General features: G+C 39.5%; 1 long non-coding RNA gene across 1 annotated transcript; it reads right to left on the reverse strand.

Moving 5' to 3' along the window:
- Positions 1–103: 103 nt before the first annotated feature.
- LOC119721818 lies at positions 104–4552 on the reverse strand. Its single transcript, XR_005270301.1, has 3 exons — positions 2858–4552; positions 1739–1852; positions 104–978 (listed from the first exon to the last, which is right to left on the reverse strand). It is a non-coding gene; the product is annotated as an uncharacterized LOC119721818 (long non-coding RNA).
- Between the last annotated feature and the right edge of the window lie 12626 nt (positions 4553–17178).

Below are 17178 nucleotides of genomic sequence, written 5' to 3' on the forward strand. Positions count from 1 at the left end.
TAGTGATCACAGTGTGCGCACAGTGTGACCATATAGTGATCACAGTGTCCGCACAGGGTGACCATAATAGAGATCACAATTAAATACAGTTCACAACAGAAAGTTTCCATTATGCATGTTTCAAAGAAATATTTATTGCGTAAAATTTTGAACTTGGTTTAAATACATGTATAAATAATTGTAACGAACCATAAGGTACAGTGAATACTAACAGCACACGATAGACTATAAACCACAGTTTGTTGTACCCAGCACAAAGACTCTGCAATAAAATGACTGAACCGTGCGAATATCCGAACTGTTTCTGGGTTTTTCCCCCAATTATTTTGGCTTTGTACAATAACTGACCTGAAAATCGCAAATGCAAAACCAACACCGACCCTACTGAAATGAACAACCTGACCCGACCCAAACTTGTTTTGGGGTTGCATTTGCAAAACATTAGTTTCGTTGCCATTAGTCATCGGTTTGGTGGCTGAGCGAGAATTAGGCACTCATGCATTAACAAACTTTGACTAAATCAAGATCAAGAAAATGTGTTCTCCCCTAAATAAAGCATTCACTGAACTAAAACTTTATGAGATTGATTTTCAGTTCCAATCTTTAGATTCGTAAGCACTTCTGTTGCTTCAAATGAAACATTTCAAACATGTAAAGGAAAATGGTCCATTCTACCTTAAAGACAGTAGTTGAGTTTCCATAACTTGAGAACTTTTCCCTGTTGAACACTTATGGAAAAATAACAGTCACCCTAGAAGAGAACATTGATCAATTATTCAGATACGTGTATTAAAATATTTGATACTGTTGTATTTTAAGTAATGACCGTACAACGGTAAGACTTAAGATGAAGGTGAATGGGTCCCAGGCATGTCCCTCCATCACGTCTCCTTTCTGGCGCAAACTTGGCAGGAGATGCAACAATCAGCAACCAGCAACATCCATCACCTTGCCATTCTGAAGCTTCTTGGATACTCGCTATAAAAGACAAATCAAACATACTTATAATTTATTTTGTATTAATTCAAAACAATCCCCAGTCGGGGGCCTGGAAGAAGGTCGTAAGGGCAAGAAATGGGTCAAAGGTCAAATTCAGATGTTTCGGATAATCAATAGAGCTTGGGAATATGTGTCATTTGATATATATATTGTCTTGAGGAGCTACGTCATTTGACGTAATTAACAGTAAACAAAGGATGGAAGGAGGATTTTTAATATTACTGCCCGGCAAAAGGATGTTTATGTAATACCTATGTACGCAAGGCCAATTTTGTTCCCGTCAAAAGGACGTAAGGATTTCACATGCAGCTGAAGCGCACGTTTAAGGAATGGGAAGTTCCCGGTAAAAAGACTTTAGCATTAACTTTGAAATGTCTTTACAAATAAGTAATATTTTGACCTAAAAATGTCCAAAATTATTCTAATTATCGACAAATGTCATCCTTCAAAATTTCAATTACAAGTGATTTTTAATCAAAAAATGGCAGCACAAAACTTTCAACTCGATTGTCTCCAAAAGTGCTTTTAGCGTGCCGTGCCTGGCCTGCTAATGTCCTTTTCCTTTTCACACGAAACATAGGGGCAGATCCTGTGTGTGTCACAGCAACAATTTATTTTACAGGCGAACATTACACCAGTATATTTTTTTTGAGGGGGTTCAGAATTTACATTAAAACCAGAACAATCTGCAAAAATGTTTAAATCTGACAGACTTAAATACATGTACATGTATATGTACCTGTTTTAATTGAAAAGACATATTTGTCCCGTCACCTGCTGTCTTCAGGTTCCACTCTGACTCTGGCCATCATTGATGAACTGTCTTCAATCACTTGGTCATGAGCCCATTGGTCTTGGATGAGAAAAAAAAATCTCTTATTCTCAAGATCAAACATGACAAGAAGGATGTAAACATGGTGGTACAAGTTTAAACAAATCCACAACAGATAAAGATCAAGGCATCAGGAAAAAAAGATAAAGGCAGACTGTAAGCATGGGTAAACCAAACAAAACAAACGTAAACGCAAGTTGTTATAATATTATCAAAGTGGCTATCGTTACGACAGCTGTAACGCCATTTTCAAATACTTCATGTATTATTTGTAATCATTACTACTGTTACGGCCTTGTAAAAAACAATGCAAACGAATATCAGATTTACAGATGCCCAATATTCTTCAAGATCGGACGTTGAATGCTATTATGCAGAGAACCAGTCAGTTCTGTAACGATAGCACTTAGCAGTCATGCTAGTTGAAAGTCACGTCACAGCTGCCGTAACGATAGCCACAACGTAAATAATTATACTTCTACAGCAGTACTTAGAAATGTCCATAAGTTTGGGTCATGTTTGGATGTAGGGCTAGTCAGGATAGTGTCGAGGAAAAGTTAACATGTGCTTGCGTATAGCCCTGCCGCAACTGTTTTGCCACATACTGGACTCTAACATGTCTAAGCTTCCAGAATTAAAAAACAAGAACTTTAGTCTTTACTTACTATTAAACTTTAGGCACAATATAGTGCTACATGCAGTAGGCTACTTGCAGAAAAAATGACGAGAAATACATGTACATGTATGATGTACTATGTCCGCACTGTACCCAGACTCCACAGCATTTCAAATGACACGAACCCTTTCGAGGCACCCGTCTGTTGTGTATGGTGCATACATTTATAGCCTACTGCGTGCGTGATTCTGTGTGTGTACATGTACAGTACGTGTACATGTGTCAATATTTTGTCTATCGTTTAGCGGAGAAATCGAATGAAATTAATCAGAAAAATGCTGCGAATTAAATCCAGGTTTGTCTAAGACACATCATAACAATAACAACGAAGTTTCATGGCAAAATCTTACCTGATATTTCAGTAAAACGACGGCGATTGCACGTTGCTGGAACACACATGACACATGCAGCAGTACTGTCATGGCGGTTGGCGAAGCAAGGTCAACGGTCGTCAGGCCTGGCGCGCGATTGTAAATTCAAAGAGCGTACTCTGATTGGCCAGCGCGTTACAACCTAGGATGCTGTTGCAAATTACGCGTCATATGATTGGTTGGCGTCACTGTTTTGGCATGCATGCACACAAACTCGCGGCTTTTGATATATGTTTCTGTAAAAAGGCAACAAGTTATTATTTTTCCTGACACGATGTTTGCACTTCGAAATATAACATGTATGTATGTCGATACAACATTCCACAACTGACAAAAATTAACCGTGAGGGTAACGCAATTTCAAGATGCATAAAAAAAAGAATGTTTTTAAATAAATATAAACATTTTTCAAAAAAATATCGAAAGATTCTGGTGCGACAGCAGCAATTCTCAACATAGAATTTTGTTTCAATGTAATTTAAAGTCACGGCGAGTCCACCGTGTGTTCGCACAGTGGCGGTTTACAATGTGAAAATGTCACAGTGTTTTCACAGTGTTCTCAGTGGACCAGCACTGTGAAATTATCACGGTGAGTTCACAGTGTTATCACACAGTGACGGTTCACAGTCTGAACCTGTCACAGTGTGTTCACAGTGTGCTCTAAATGTGGACCAACACTGACAAAATCACAAAGAGTCCACAGTGTGTTCACACAGTGGCCGTTCACAGTGTGAACCTGTCACAGTGTGTGGACCAATTGTTCAAATCACACATCATTCACACAGTTTTCATAGTCTGGGAATGGTCACAATGTGAAATGGTCACCATGTGAACACAGTGTGATCTCAGTGTGTTTTCTGTGTGGACCAACTATGTTCAAATCACACACCATTCACACAGTTCTCATAGTCTGGAAATGGTCACAATGTGAAATGGTCACTGTGTGAACACAGTGTGATCTCAGTGTGTTTTCTATGTGGACCAATCACACATCATTCACACAGTTTTCATAGTCTGGGAGATGTCACAATGTGAAATGGTCACCGTGTGAACACAGTGTGATCTCGCTGTGTTTTCTGTGTGGTCAAATACTCCACGATTTCACAGTGTGTTCACAGAGTGGCAATTCACACTGTGGAATGACCACAGTGTGTTCACAGTGTGTTCTCGGTGTGAACAGACACTGTGGACAATCCACGGTGATTTCACAGTGTGTTCAAAGAGTGACAATTCACACTGTGGAATGACCACAGTGTGTTCACAGTGTGTTCTCGGTGTGAACAGACACTGTGGACAATCCACGGTGAATTCACAGTGTGTTCACAGAGTGGCAATTCACACTGTGGAATGACTGGGTGTGTTCACAGTGTGTTCTCGGTGTGAACAGACACTGTGGACAATCCACGGTGAATTCACAGTGTGTTCACAGAGTGGCAATTCACACTGTGGAATGACCACAGTGTGTTCACAGTGTGTTCTCGGTGTGAACAGACACTGTGGCCAATCCACGGTGATTTCACAGTGTGTTCACTGTGTGGCAATTCACAGTGTGCAATTTTCACTGTGTGTTCACAGTGTGGTTTCGGTGTGATCATAGTGTGCACACTATGACCACACAGATAACACACTGTGGTGACTAGGGGGAATTTTCATAAGGGCCAATACATCAGATTCGAGCCAGCCAACCGATCCCATTAGCTCAGTGGTCAAGTGGTAAAACATCTGCACTAGAAAGCAGGAGGTTGTGGGTTCGAGTCCCAACCGAGTGATTTTTTCCAACTTTTACTCAGGAGGTAACACACTGAGTATTCAGTGTTTATACATCAATGAAGGGCAAAACCTGATTTGACATACATTGTATTAATACTATGATCCACTAGTTTATCTGACCCACAAATACTAAAAATGGGCCTGATATGGTTGGTATGAGATCTGAGGAGTGTTGGCTTTGCAATGTTTTATCAACCACCCTTTGCCTCAACCATACCGGTATGTAATCTCTACCTACCTTTTGTGTTAGCAGTAACTCTGTGTTGTGCATTCCTCCGTGTTCTGTTGTTCTGTGGTCTGCTTGGCACTCTGGCTTTTAAACCCCAATATTTCACCCTCTGGAAAAAAAAAACCAGACAGGCAAGTAAGAAGAAAACATGAGACGTCTTGGAAATTACAGGTTACACCTTCATATACCTTTGAAATCTGATGGACAGTGTGTGCAGATATATAATTGTTTGCCAGAATAAAATGCAATGTTCAAAGTTGGGTCAAAAGTCTTCTAATGCCCGACTGTAATTCATTGTAATAAACCAGTTCTGTATTTCAATGACCTGAGGTCATTTGGGATAACATTGCTGACACGATGTTAGGCGATGTTACGCGCACGACCACTCTGGTGGTAATTTACACACAAGCGTCGCGCACCCGCATTCATGCGCCTTTGATCGTTCTACTATCCCGAATGACCGGTGACCCATATCGTTGTGCACATAAGCAGTTGAAATACCGAACTGGCTTATCCATGGCATTCCTTGAGTTGTTTGCTTGTTTGGAAAAGGATGAGACATTTAGGACAACTTGAAGAACTGTTGACACTTAAAATACCCAATACAAGGGAACTTGACTAGGTTTACTCTTAATAATGTTTAAATGGGGGCAGTTCCGCAGTGTCAGACGTACATTTTGGGCAATTCAACAGTGTATGTAATTGTAGTTATAATCACGGGGTAGATTTTAATTCTGATAAAACATATCAGTTAGTCACTAGTTACTTTGATGAGTCAAAGAAGAAATTATTCATCCAACTTTGTTGCTGTAGTAGAAATTGGCTCAAAACACCGGACGTACTCAGACAAATCAATTTTTTGTATTGTCATCAATTGATTTTCCATTTACAAGTAACAGCCAAACTGTTGAACTTGTTAGGGAATGTACAACATTTGCTTTTGCTGCAATGTTCAAAATAAGTGCATCTGGGGGATTAGTGTGCTATAAAAAATATTGTTAAAGGGCATGTACAACATTTGCTTTTGCTGCAATAATCAGAAATAAATGGATTTGGAGGATTAGTATGTTTTAGCAAATATTGTTAAAATGACTTGTTTCACGTTTTGGGCTTGTAGATGTTGGAAAAACCAAGAAAACCATTCATGTTCTTGTAGTCTGGTTCACAGACCCCATTTAAGATGAAACAGAGAATTTATACACTTTGGGGGATTGTAAGATCAGAGAGGCAGTCTAGTAGGCTTGTACCCCTTCAAAGGTGTGTAATCAATTGCACAGAAAACACAGAATAACTAATTATGAAAAATTAGGAGTAGTTTAAAAAAAAAAAAACAGTTTTCTCCATTGCTGGTCGGCCGACCAGCGTTGGAAAAATACCATTTTTTTTTTTTAAATGTCAGCACACCAGGAGCCACGATTTTACAGGATGCTTTAGGCTGTCATCCCCTAACAATCCACTAAGGTATTTAGTGATACTTTGTTCATATCGTTTTGTAATATTTGCCAATGTTGTATCTTCCCTTTAAACTGACCTATTTCACGTTTTGGGTTCGGAAATGCCAGAAAATCTAAGAAATCCAACCATGTTCTTGTGGTCTGGTGACATGAGACGTAAGATGAGACGTAGCACTTTGTACACTTTGAGGAAGTTAGGTCAGAGAATCAGTCTAGCAGGCTTGTACCCCTACACAGATGCGTAATTGATTGCAAAGAAAATGCGGAATGACTAAATATGAATTTTACAGGATGCTTTAGACTGTCATTCACTGACAGTCCAGTAATATATTTCGTCATAATTTGATCATTTCGTTTTTTGATGTTTGCAATGATGTTGTATCTTCCCTTTTAAATAAACTACATGTCAATAAAATACAGATAATATGCTTCAAATTGATATGTATATTTCTTTTGTGGCATTTTGGCCATTAAGAATTGTTGGCATTCAGGTTTATAATTCTGTAGAATTGCCCATGGATGGGCGAGGGAATTGATTAACAAATTTTGGCCAAGGACATTGACAAATATGAGTCTGCAGCCCCGTTGGTAGAGTTGCCAGTGCGGTGTTACACACTGACCTGCATGTGGATGTCTCTTTTGTGGGTGTTTCTGTGTGACAATTGCCCGCGTTGATGGTTCTTTGTGGAAGTATGTCACTTCAGGACCTGATGGGCTTGATAATGATAACAGATGCTGGATTCTGTCAAGTACAAATCAAATCATTGGAAAAGTTCAAGTTAGTACACCTTTGGTAAATCCAAACTAACAGGGTTTGTTTACTTCCATATCACATTATACGTGTAACTGATTGTACATGTGGGGTATTAAAGCAGCACCAACATTCATACATGTTCATGAATGCATCATCTCTAAACATACTTTTGCACTAGTGTGGAACAAATTGCAATTGCTTAGTCTAGACAAGGGTTGTGCAAAATATACCGAATATCCAAATATTTGATCATCCACCGAATATCCGAATAGCATTTTATCAAATTGAATTGTTTTTTTAATGTGAGCAATGACAAAAAACCGTCCATGATGTGATTTTATGAGTTTAAGTTGAGAGATTTGATTTGTTAAGTCAAACGCCACACTTTACGCAGATGGTTTGAGAGTTTTCATGAGGAATGTAAGCCCTAATGTGGATCTTCAATATCTGCCAAATGCCAGGTTGTCAGCTAGCTCAAAATCTATATCGATACATTCCAAATTATTTCAATGTCATTGGATGATTTTTTTGTTCAAATTCAAGTTCCAATATTCAAAGACTAAATTATTGGAAAAATGCACAACATTAATAGAGACCTGTTTTGTGAAGCACACCTAGAGAGAACTTGAAGCTCTACCCAGCCCTGCAAACAATGACCTGTACTCTGCCCGCAAGGTTGTCAGTCCGTCATTGCCAATCAAAGAATCCTCCCCAACAGTCACCATCCATCTGCACAACATACAGATTACAGGTACAATGTATATATACATGTACATGGATTCAATTCAGCCTCAGGACAGGCAGTAGCACTGCTATTGTGACAAGGTTTTTGCAGTCGCTTTGCCAACCAACCTCTTTGTCGACAACCACTTCAACGATTTGCTACTTCACCGAATAACCACTTCGCCTACTTGCCACTCCGTCGAATTACCACTTCGCTGAATGATCACTTCGCCGAATTGCACGCAAACGCACGTACTAACAAGTTTGTTATGGTGTAAATCAAGGATTTTCTAATGTTTCTCTTCCCTTTCCTTTGTTTATACTCTGAACATTTTTGCATCTGCTCTCATTGGTTTAGTACACGTTTTCTAATCGAACTCGTCTTCCATTTACAATTCATTGATGACGTTGCATGTGTGTGTCCTTGATTTACACCATAAAGAAATGCCTACAGACACGTACATGTATGTATGGAGCCATAAAAATGAGCTACATGAAAAACTTGGGGTTGTTTTACCCCTTCCTATCCAAACCCATATGAGATTCAACTTTTTTCATTCTATAGTCAACTTGAAACAGTACTGAAGGGGATGAAGATTTAAAAAGAAAAAAAAAAAAAGTTTCTGAGAATTAACTGTGTGCGACCAAAAACATGGTCACCGTGTACGGACAGTCAATGATTAATATATTTTATAAATTCCACTTCTTCACTTTCAAAGTGAATTGAGAGGACAATGTCACATAAACCTAGTAAAAGAAGACACAACAAGTATGAAAACCACTTAATATTAAGTACCAGTCAGCTGTTATAATTACCATGAGTTTGTGCATGCGAGCATAATGTGTTAGCAAATACTTTCGGCGAAGTTGTAATTGGGCAAAGCAGTAATTTGGCTAAGTGGTAATTTGGCTGGTTTCGATCCAACTCGGACCCAAACCAAGTCGGACCCAAGCCAACTCGGACCCAGGCCAACTCGGACCCACTACCAACTCGGACCCACGCCAACTCAATCGGACCCACTACCAACTCGGATCCACAACCAACTCGGACCCACTACCAACTCGGACCCATGCATGACCAACTCGGACTCATCTTTTACAATCATTTGACAGCGTTTACAATTATTTGACAATTTCATAAAGTTTGTCCACTTATCATCTGTTAATACAGTGATGTTTTTAAGTATAAACAGTCACCATCCATCTGCACAACATACAGATTACAGGTACATGTACATGGATTCAATTCAGCCTCAGGACAGGCAGTAGCACTGCTATTGTGACAAGGTTTTTGCAGTCGCTTTGCCAACCAACCTCTTTGTCGACAACCACTTCAACGATTTGCTACTTCACCGAATAACCACTTCGCCTACTTGCCACTCCGTCGAATTACCACTTCGCTGAATGACCACTTCGCCGAATTGCACGCAAACGCACGTACTAACAAGTTTGTTATGGTGTAAATCAAGGATTTTCTAATGTTTCTCTTCCCTTTCCTTTGTTTATACTCTGAACATTTTTGCATCTGCTCTCATTGGTTTAGTACACGTTTTTTAATCGAACTCGTCTTCCATTTACAATTCACTTATGATGTTGCATGTGTGTGTCCTTGATTTACACCATAAAGAAATGCCTACAGACACGTACATGTATGTATGGAGCCATAAAAACGAGCTACATGAAAAACTTGGGGTTGTTTTACCCCTTCCTATCCAAACCCATATGAGATTCAACTTTTTTCATTCTATAGTCAACTTGAAACAGTACTGAAGGGGATGAAGATTTAAAAAGAAAAAAAAAAAGTTTCTGAGAATTAACTGTGTGCGACCAAAAACATGGTCACCGTGTACGGACAGTCAATGATTAATATATTTTATAAATTCCACTTCTGCACTTTCAAAGTGAATTGAGAGGACAATGTCACATAAACCTAGTAATAGAAGACACAACAAGTATGAAAACCACTTAATATTAAGTACCAGTCAGCTGTTATAATTACCATGAGTTTGTGCATGCGAGCATAATGTGTTAGCAAATACTTTCGGCGAAGTGGTAATTGGGCAAAGCAGTAATTTGGCTAAGTGGTAATTTGGCTGGTTTCGATCCAACTCGGACCCAAACCAAGTCGGACCCAAGCCAACTCGGACCCAGGCCAACTCGGACCCACTACCAACTCGGACCCATGCCAACTCAATCGGACCCACTACCAACTCGGATCCACAACCAACTCGGACCCACTACCAACTCAGACCCATGCATGACCAACTCGGACTTTTACAATTATTTGACAATTTCATAAAGTTTGTCCACTTATCATCTGTTAATACAGTGATGCTTTTAAGTATAAATTTTCATTGTAGTTGTCAGGTAAAATATCTGTATTGCAGCAGTTTGTCGTCGTAAAGCGCATTGAAATGCTTTTTTGAAATGCGCTTTAAAAGTGTAATTAATTATTTATTCTTATTATTTGTTTCCATTGAAACATATTGCGCTTTAACCAAAAGTAAAATTTAAAATTAAAGTTTAACCAATTATTCATTTTCATATTTGACATCGTTCACGCCATCTTGCTCAATTTAACAGCAATTCATTTCATTTTTAATTCAAACCACATAAATTCAAAACAGATCTTCATAGAAAAATAAAATTGGAAAGTATGACATTGAAACATAAACACTTTCAAACATGACACGATTAATTCAATAAATATAAGTAAACATTATAAGTCATTCAATAAAATAAATAAAGTATAAAACAAAGTCTATTCTAATTTCTACATGTACATTTGTATATGTATTTAACAAAAAAAACCACATAAACACCATTGCATACACTGCAAGAAAAACGAAGGTTCCATATTGAACAAAAAAGGTTTATCAAAAAAGTAAGTTACACGGATTCGTTAAAAAACCCACAAAACTCAAAGCCAGCATGTGAACTAAAAAAAAGATCAACTTATTAAATACCCTACAATTATGAAATGTCAATCATCAAAAAGGAGTATTGGAGCTCTGGGAAGATTATCCTTCAAGGCCTTACAGGTACATTAGCTGTCTGTATGTTCGACTATGATGTTCCATGGGGGAAAAAAGTTAATCAAAAAAGTATAAAAAGTTAAACAGATTCGTAAAAAAAAAAAAAATTAAACAAACTAACAATTACATGAAATGAAAGGTCTACATGTATTTCAAATTAATAACTTCCTCACTGAACAACATTTTTGTGACATATTGAAATCCTTCATTGAGTGTGATTTAATTTGGTTTATATTATTTGCAGGGTTGTAGTTGAGACCGCATAGTCCGAGACCGAGACCGAGACCAGCCCCTTCAAGGCGGAGACCAATATGGTCCGAGACCGAGACCGAGACCAAGACCGCTGATAATAAATAACAATAGTCGAAATAAAAAAACAAGACACGTTATTATAGTTGAAACTTGTAACCTTTCTATTCACAAAGATTACAGACCAAAATTTTGACCAGTGGCAGTGTTGACAAATTGATACACGACACGTTACTTGAGCAAAAAGTAGTTATACTTAAGAAATATAATGGGCTGCACCCAATCTTGACAAAAGTAAAAGTTAAAGGTAGATGTTTCATCTGTTATAGGAACTCGGATCCTAAACTCCACAGTCACCCCTTGGTTTCAGCTATGACTTCTAACGGATATTTAAAGATGCAATTTTAATTTTACATTGTGCCTCTTTTTTTCCTTAAATAAATATAGGACTTAACTTCTAACAAGACTTGTGTACATGTACTTGATTTTAAAAAATGGGAGCTAGAAAATGTTGAATCAATTTTTAAATTTCTGTCATAGAATGTGGACTTGTACATGTAGACCCACAAGTTGTGAGGTGGTAGCCAGTATGTGCCAGATATGGATTTTTAATTTTTTTCTGAACGGGATTTTAATTTTTGAGGAATAATGGGGTACTTCAAACTGAGCAGCCAGAAAATGGGGTCTCATCATACACTCTCATGGCAACAGTGAGTGGTAACTGGTAAGAGTGTGTGAGTTCAATGCTGGAAAATCAGGTTGAAATATTTACTTTTTCTTCAAAATACTGTCCCAAATTAAAGAGATCATTGTGTGGGGTCGAAAATATATAACTAATTTGAAGCACCTCATTTATTATCAGAATACAAAATGCAAGTGATTACGCCCACAGGGGTGGGCTAAACTACACAATCCCCAAAAATGGTTGACCCTTATTGTATAAATTGTTAGAAGTTTATACTTTGCTTTATGTGCCCGACTCAACAGATAAATGCCGAACTTGTTCCAAATCGTTCAGTGACTGGAACTGCTGCAGCTTTACATGTACTTTGGAGACTTTCCAACGTGCTGTCAAGTCCAAACCGACCGCGATATATAACAAGCTTGATCTACGGGCTAGCAAATGTTTTAACTATTAATTGTACTGAACGAAGTAAACAAAAAGTAATCGATCAAGCTGTAAAAGCTACATATTGCCGGTCTCAACCCGAGACGAGCCAAAATATCGAGACCAAAGGGGACCTAGCCTCATAAATGTGGCCTATTTACTGGACTGCCTCCGTAAACATAGGCCACACATCCACATGTACAAAAATCTTGATTTTCACATTTAGGCTTAGTTTGTAGGTTTTTTTTGCTTTAGAAGCATACTCACCCTCTTTACAGGCTAATCAGAAAGTGCTGCCTTTTTCAGATGTCTAATTTTTGTGAAATTTCATTTTGAAATTTTGATACACAAACGTGTAAAAATGAATCTGGAAATTTCACGAAAAATATACATCTGAAAAAGGCAGCACTTTCTGATTAGCCTATAAAGAGGGTGAGTATACTTCTAAAGCAAAAAAAACCTACAAACTAAGCCTAAATGTGAAAATCAAAATTTGGCTCCGTCGACACGATTTTTGTACATGTGGATGTGTGGCCTATGTTTACGGAGGCAGTCCAGTAAATAGGCCACATTTATGGGGCTAAAGGGGACCAAGACCGAGACCAAGACCGAGACCACAGCTTCCGAGACCGAGACCAAGACCAGCAAAAAGTGGTCTCGAGACCGGTCTCGAGACCTACAACACTGATTATTTGGCACACACCCACAAAAAGCAGATGAAAAAGGAAAACATTGCACATATCCATTTCTTCATGTGAATGAGTAATAAGAGTGCAAAATCAATGTAGTATAATCAAACAACAAAACTAAAAGCCCCATTCTGACCAATATAATTACCGAATATCTTCACTATATAAGCACTATTAAGATGACCTACATGTATAAATATAATCTCTGAAACTAATGATTAAGTCATTGTTGGGTCTGAGTTGGTCGTGCTTGGGTCCGAGTTGGTAGTGGGTCCGAGTTGGTCTTGGGTCCGAGTTGGTAGTGGGTCCGAGTTGGTAGTGGGTCCGAGTTGGCGTGGGTCCGACTTGGCATGGGTCCGACTTGGTTTGGGTCCGAGTTGACCTGATGCCATTTGGCTAAGTGGTTATTCGGCGAAGTGGTAATTCAGCAAAGTGACCAACACCCGTGACAAGCTCAACACACTAATCCAGATCAGCTATTCACTATGATCCATGCAGTGCAGAACATTAGCTGAGAGCCTTAGTCAAGACTTAAAACATCTTCATCAGACAATCCCACGCACCTTTTTCTATCTTCCAGTTCTTGTATCTTCAGGCGGTCATTTTCAGCAAAGAGCCTTAAGACATGATCTCTCTCCTGGAAGAGATAAACCTGCATGTCACTCAGGGCCTTCTGGAGCTCAGCGATTTCTTCCTCACGTTGGCGTAACTCCCATTCAAGCTTATGCTAAACAACAAAGAAAGGGACAAGTATTGTTGTGCTACATGTGACTATGATTTGCAAGTTTATGAGTTGTTCCATTGGAGTAGTGGTAATTTGTACATGTACACACACTGACATAATAATAACCAGAGAAATTTGAAGAAAAAAAACAGTATTGTGATTGAAAACATTGGACTATTATTCAAAGTGTTTATTTGAAATCTTATATTTCCCTTTACTTCCTTAATCCAATAACACTTTTACAAAAAGTAACAAATGATGTCACTGTAAAACCTGGTCTTGAAATTGGTTTAAAAAAAACCCATTTTCTAACATCTAAGGGGAAAAGATACTATAAAGACCAGGGACAACATTACCCATGCAACTACATGTACGGGGTCTTGACTGATTGATAGATTGCTGTCGTCTTGGATATGTGTCAGAGCAAAATGGGGAATTTTTGTGGGTCATTTTTGGCAGAGTTGGGACAAACTTGACCTATTTAGTTTGTGTACATGTAGGTTACTCAGTATGTAAAGAATGTAAATGTGTATGAGAGTCCCAAAACTTAAGGTATCCATATCGTGCAAAAGTTTGTGCTGCATAATAAAACCAGTGTGAATCAAATTTGCAAGCTTCTTACTCACTACAGTTTCTTCAATAATCCCCCAAACTTCTGCCTCGCAAAGTTGCTGTTGTGAGCATTGCATCACCAAAAATTCAGCTTTTAATTCTAATTTTGCAGAGAGTTATCGAAATCCTAGCCCGACTGCGTCTGGCCGTACAGTACTATCGCAAGCTCTGTAGTACGGCCAGACGCCCAATGCTTCCACAGAGACTGAATTTTTTTGGCCGCTGATGTAGCGATTTTGCTACAGATTTCGATCAAGATTATCTTTTCATCCAGGACACAAATTCCAAAGTTAAGGTTCTTAGTCGTAGAGCAACTCATACCTTTTCGAAAAAACGTTCTTTTGTCTCAATATTTTCATCCATCTGGCCAAAAGCCGACTTTTCAGTCATCATCTTCCACAAACATCGTCCCGAAAATGCTCCCCCATGCGATTTCAAAATGGCGGCCGCGCTGTAATGTATGCATTATGCGAGCGCGCTTGGGCAAGATAATGAATATGCATTATTTAGTTCATGACCTCGTGTTTGTATGGCCAGCCGCGCCGAGTGTCCGACAAACGTCATAAACTATGATGCATATTCATTACCTTGCCCAAGCGCACTCGCATAATGCATACATTACAGCGCGGCCGCCATTTTGAAATCGCAAGGGGGAGCATTTTCGGGACGATATTTGTGGAAGATGACTGAAAAGTCGGCTTTTGGCCAGATGGATGAAAATATTGAGACAAAAGAACGTTTTTTCGAAAAGGTATGAGTTGCTCTACGACTAAGAACCTTAACTTTGGAAATTTGTGTCCTGGATGAAAAGATAATCTCGATCGAAATCTGTAGCAAAATCGCTACATCAGCGGCCAAAAAAATTCAGCCTCTGTGGAAGCATTGGGCGTCTGGCCGTACTACAGAGCTTGCGATAGTACTGTACGGCAAGACGCAGTCGGGCTATCGAAATCCATACGTGAGACATCACGTTGATGTGTACTGCAATGCATTGTGCAAAAAGACTCCTCAGCTATAACATTATTATCGTGTAGATAAAACAGCGCCCTCTTGTTGATCTGAGTGAATGCAAAATGTTTCATTTTTTAACAGAGGGCGCTATGTTCATTTGGCCATCGAATAAAAAACAAGTTAGCTGCAAGGCTCTACATACACCGGGGGTCAGACAAGACGACCGTTGAGACAACTCGACTCGGGACAAGTCACCCGTTGAGACAACTCGACCGTTGAGACAACTCGACCGTATGTGCGATAAATGGAAAGACAAGTCGACCGTTGAGACAAGTCGCCTTGCATGTTTTTGGGCCTAGTTTAGGGGATAGTACCGGGGATTTTGACGGCGGCTGATCGCCGTTTGGGAGTTATGACACATAATAGAGCAGAGCCGATATAGCGCAGCGTGATTGTCCTTGCACATCGTTCGAATTTGCCGGGCCTGTGCGCGCATCTCCGGTCAACCGTGTGGCCGTACCGTGCACGTGCCGTGCACGTTAGCTGTCTCAACGGTCGAGTTGTCCCGAGTCGAGTTGTCTCAACAGCCGACTTGTCCCGAGTCGAGTTGTCTCAACGGTCGACTTGTCTGACATTCCATACACCTACCCAGAATACATTGGGAATCAAACACACATTTCCAGAGCATGGGGATTGACGTTGATGCATGGTTTTTGAACTGCCAAAAACTTGCCTTAAAATTGGATTTAAGGTCTCAAATTTCGCAGGTGACATGCTTGCAACTATATCATTTTAATGTATGTGTTGTGTGGGCATTAATTAGCCTGCCTAATGGTGAGTAAAAAAACGTCAGTAGTAATTTTGCACGTTTTTATGCACTCACGGTCATGACGGTCCCAGTCTGAGTAAATTTGTGAGTAGCCTACCAAAAAGTACCAAATACATTCATTCAAATATGACTGTCTACCCAAAAGTCGGCACAATTGCAGAATACCCCGCCACTCGATCTATCCACCTCGTAGCCGGCTACGAGGTCACGGCTGATTGACCTCAATAAACATTCTCAGCGCTACTTGTATGTACTATGCCGAGTATGCGTCATGCTCCAGGGCGGAGTCCATTGCACTCCCACTTTGTGACCGCGTAGCCACCAACAGGGTAGTTGGTTTGGACTTAGAATTTTTTCAGCAACTCCCATTCCTTTTGTGTTGCTTCGTTCTCAAGCATATTCAAGGGGACTCCCACTCCGTAGCCTCGTAGCCGCCAACAGGGTGGTTGGTTTGGACTTAGAATTTTGTTCAGCAACTCTCATTCATTTTGTGTTGCTTCATTCTCAAATAATGGACCCCCACTCAGGGTAATCCTTACTTTTAGGACACCTCTATTTTTTACGAGTTCTGTTCAAAACTGACTTTTGCAGATGTCTGTCCAGTACCAAAGTGACTTTTGCAGGCTAAAGCAGTCTTTAGAAGTCAAGAAGGTGTCATTGCCAATTGTTCAGATGTGCCAAGAAGTATCAGAATGTCAATTTTGAGTGTCATTTAGTCAACTGTTTTGGTGAGTCTTTCCCTTCCTATATAGGAACGGGGTCCTAAAAGTAAGGATTACCCCACTCAGTATCCGCGTAGCTGGCAATGGACTTGAATTGTTTCTTTTGCAGTGATTCCAACCTCGTAGCCAGTGATTTTAGGGGTGTATTTCCGAGTGGCGGGGTATTCTGCAATTACTCCCAAAAGTCTTCTTTTGATTGTAAAGGTGATTTTTTTAGCAATGAAAAACATTTTTGACTCTAATTTGATCAAAACAAAACAGGGGCCCTCCACTACACGATCGCCGAATTTCCAGTCGGCCAGTCTCCTCCATAGGCCTACACAATCGCGGAAGTGGCGTCAGGTTGTAACTTGCAACATTCTTTCCTAACTAGACATCTAAAAGTGTGGAATTTAACATTTCTAAAAAGTGGTTCAGAAGTATTTACACATCTTATTCTAATCTTAGGAAA

Source organism: Patiria miniata, unplaced genomic scaffold (assembly GCF_015706575.1).
Source record: "Patiria miniata isolate m_02_andy unplaced genomic scaffold, ASM1570657v1 HiC_scaffold_14, whole genome shotgun sequence".
In the NCBI taxonomy this organism is placed as follows: Eukaryota; Metazoa; Echinodermata; class Asteroidea; order Valvatida; family Asterinidae; genus Patiria; species Patiria miniata.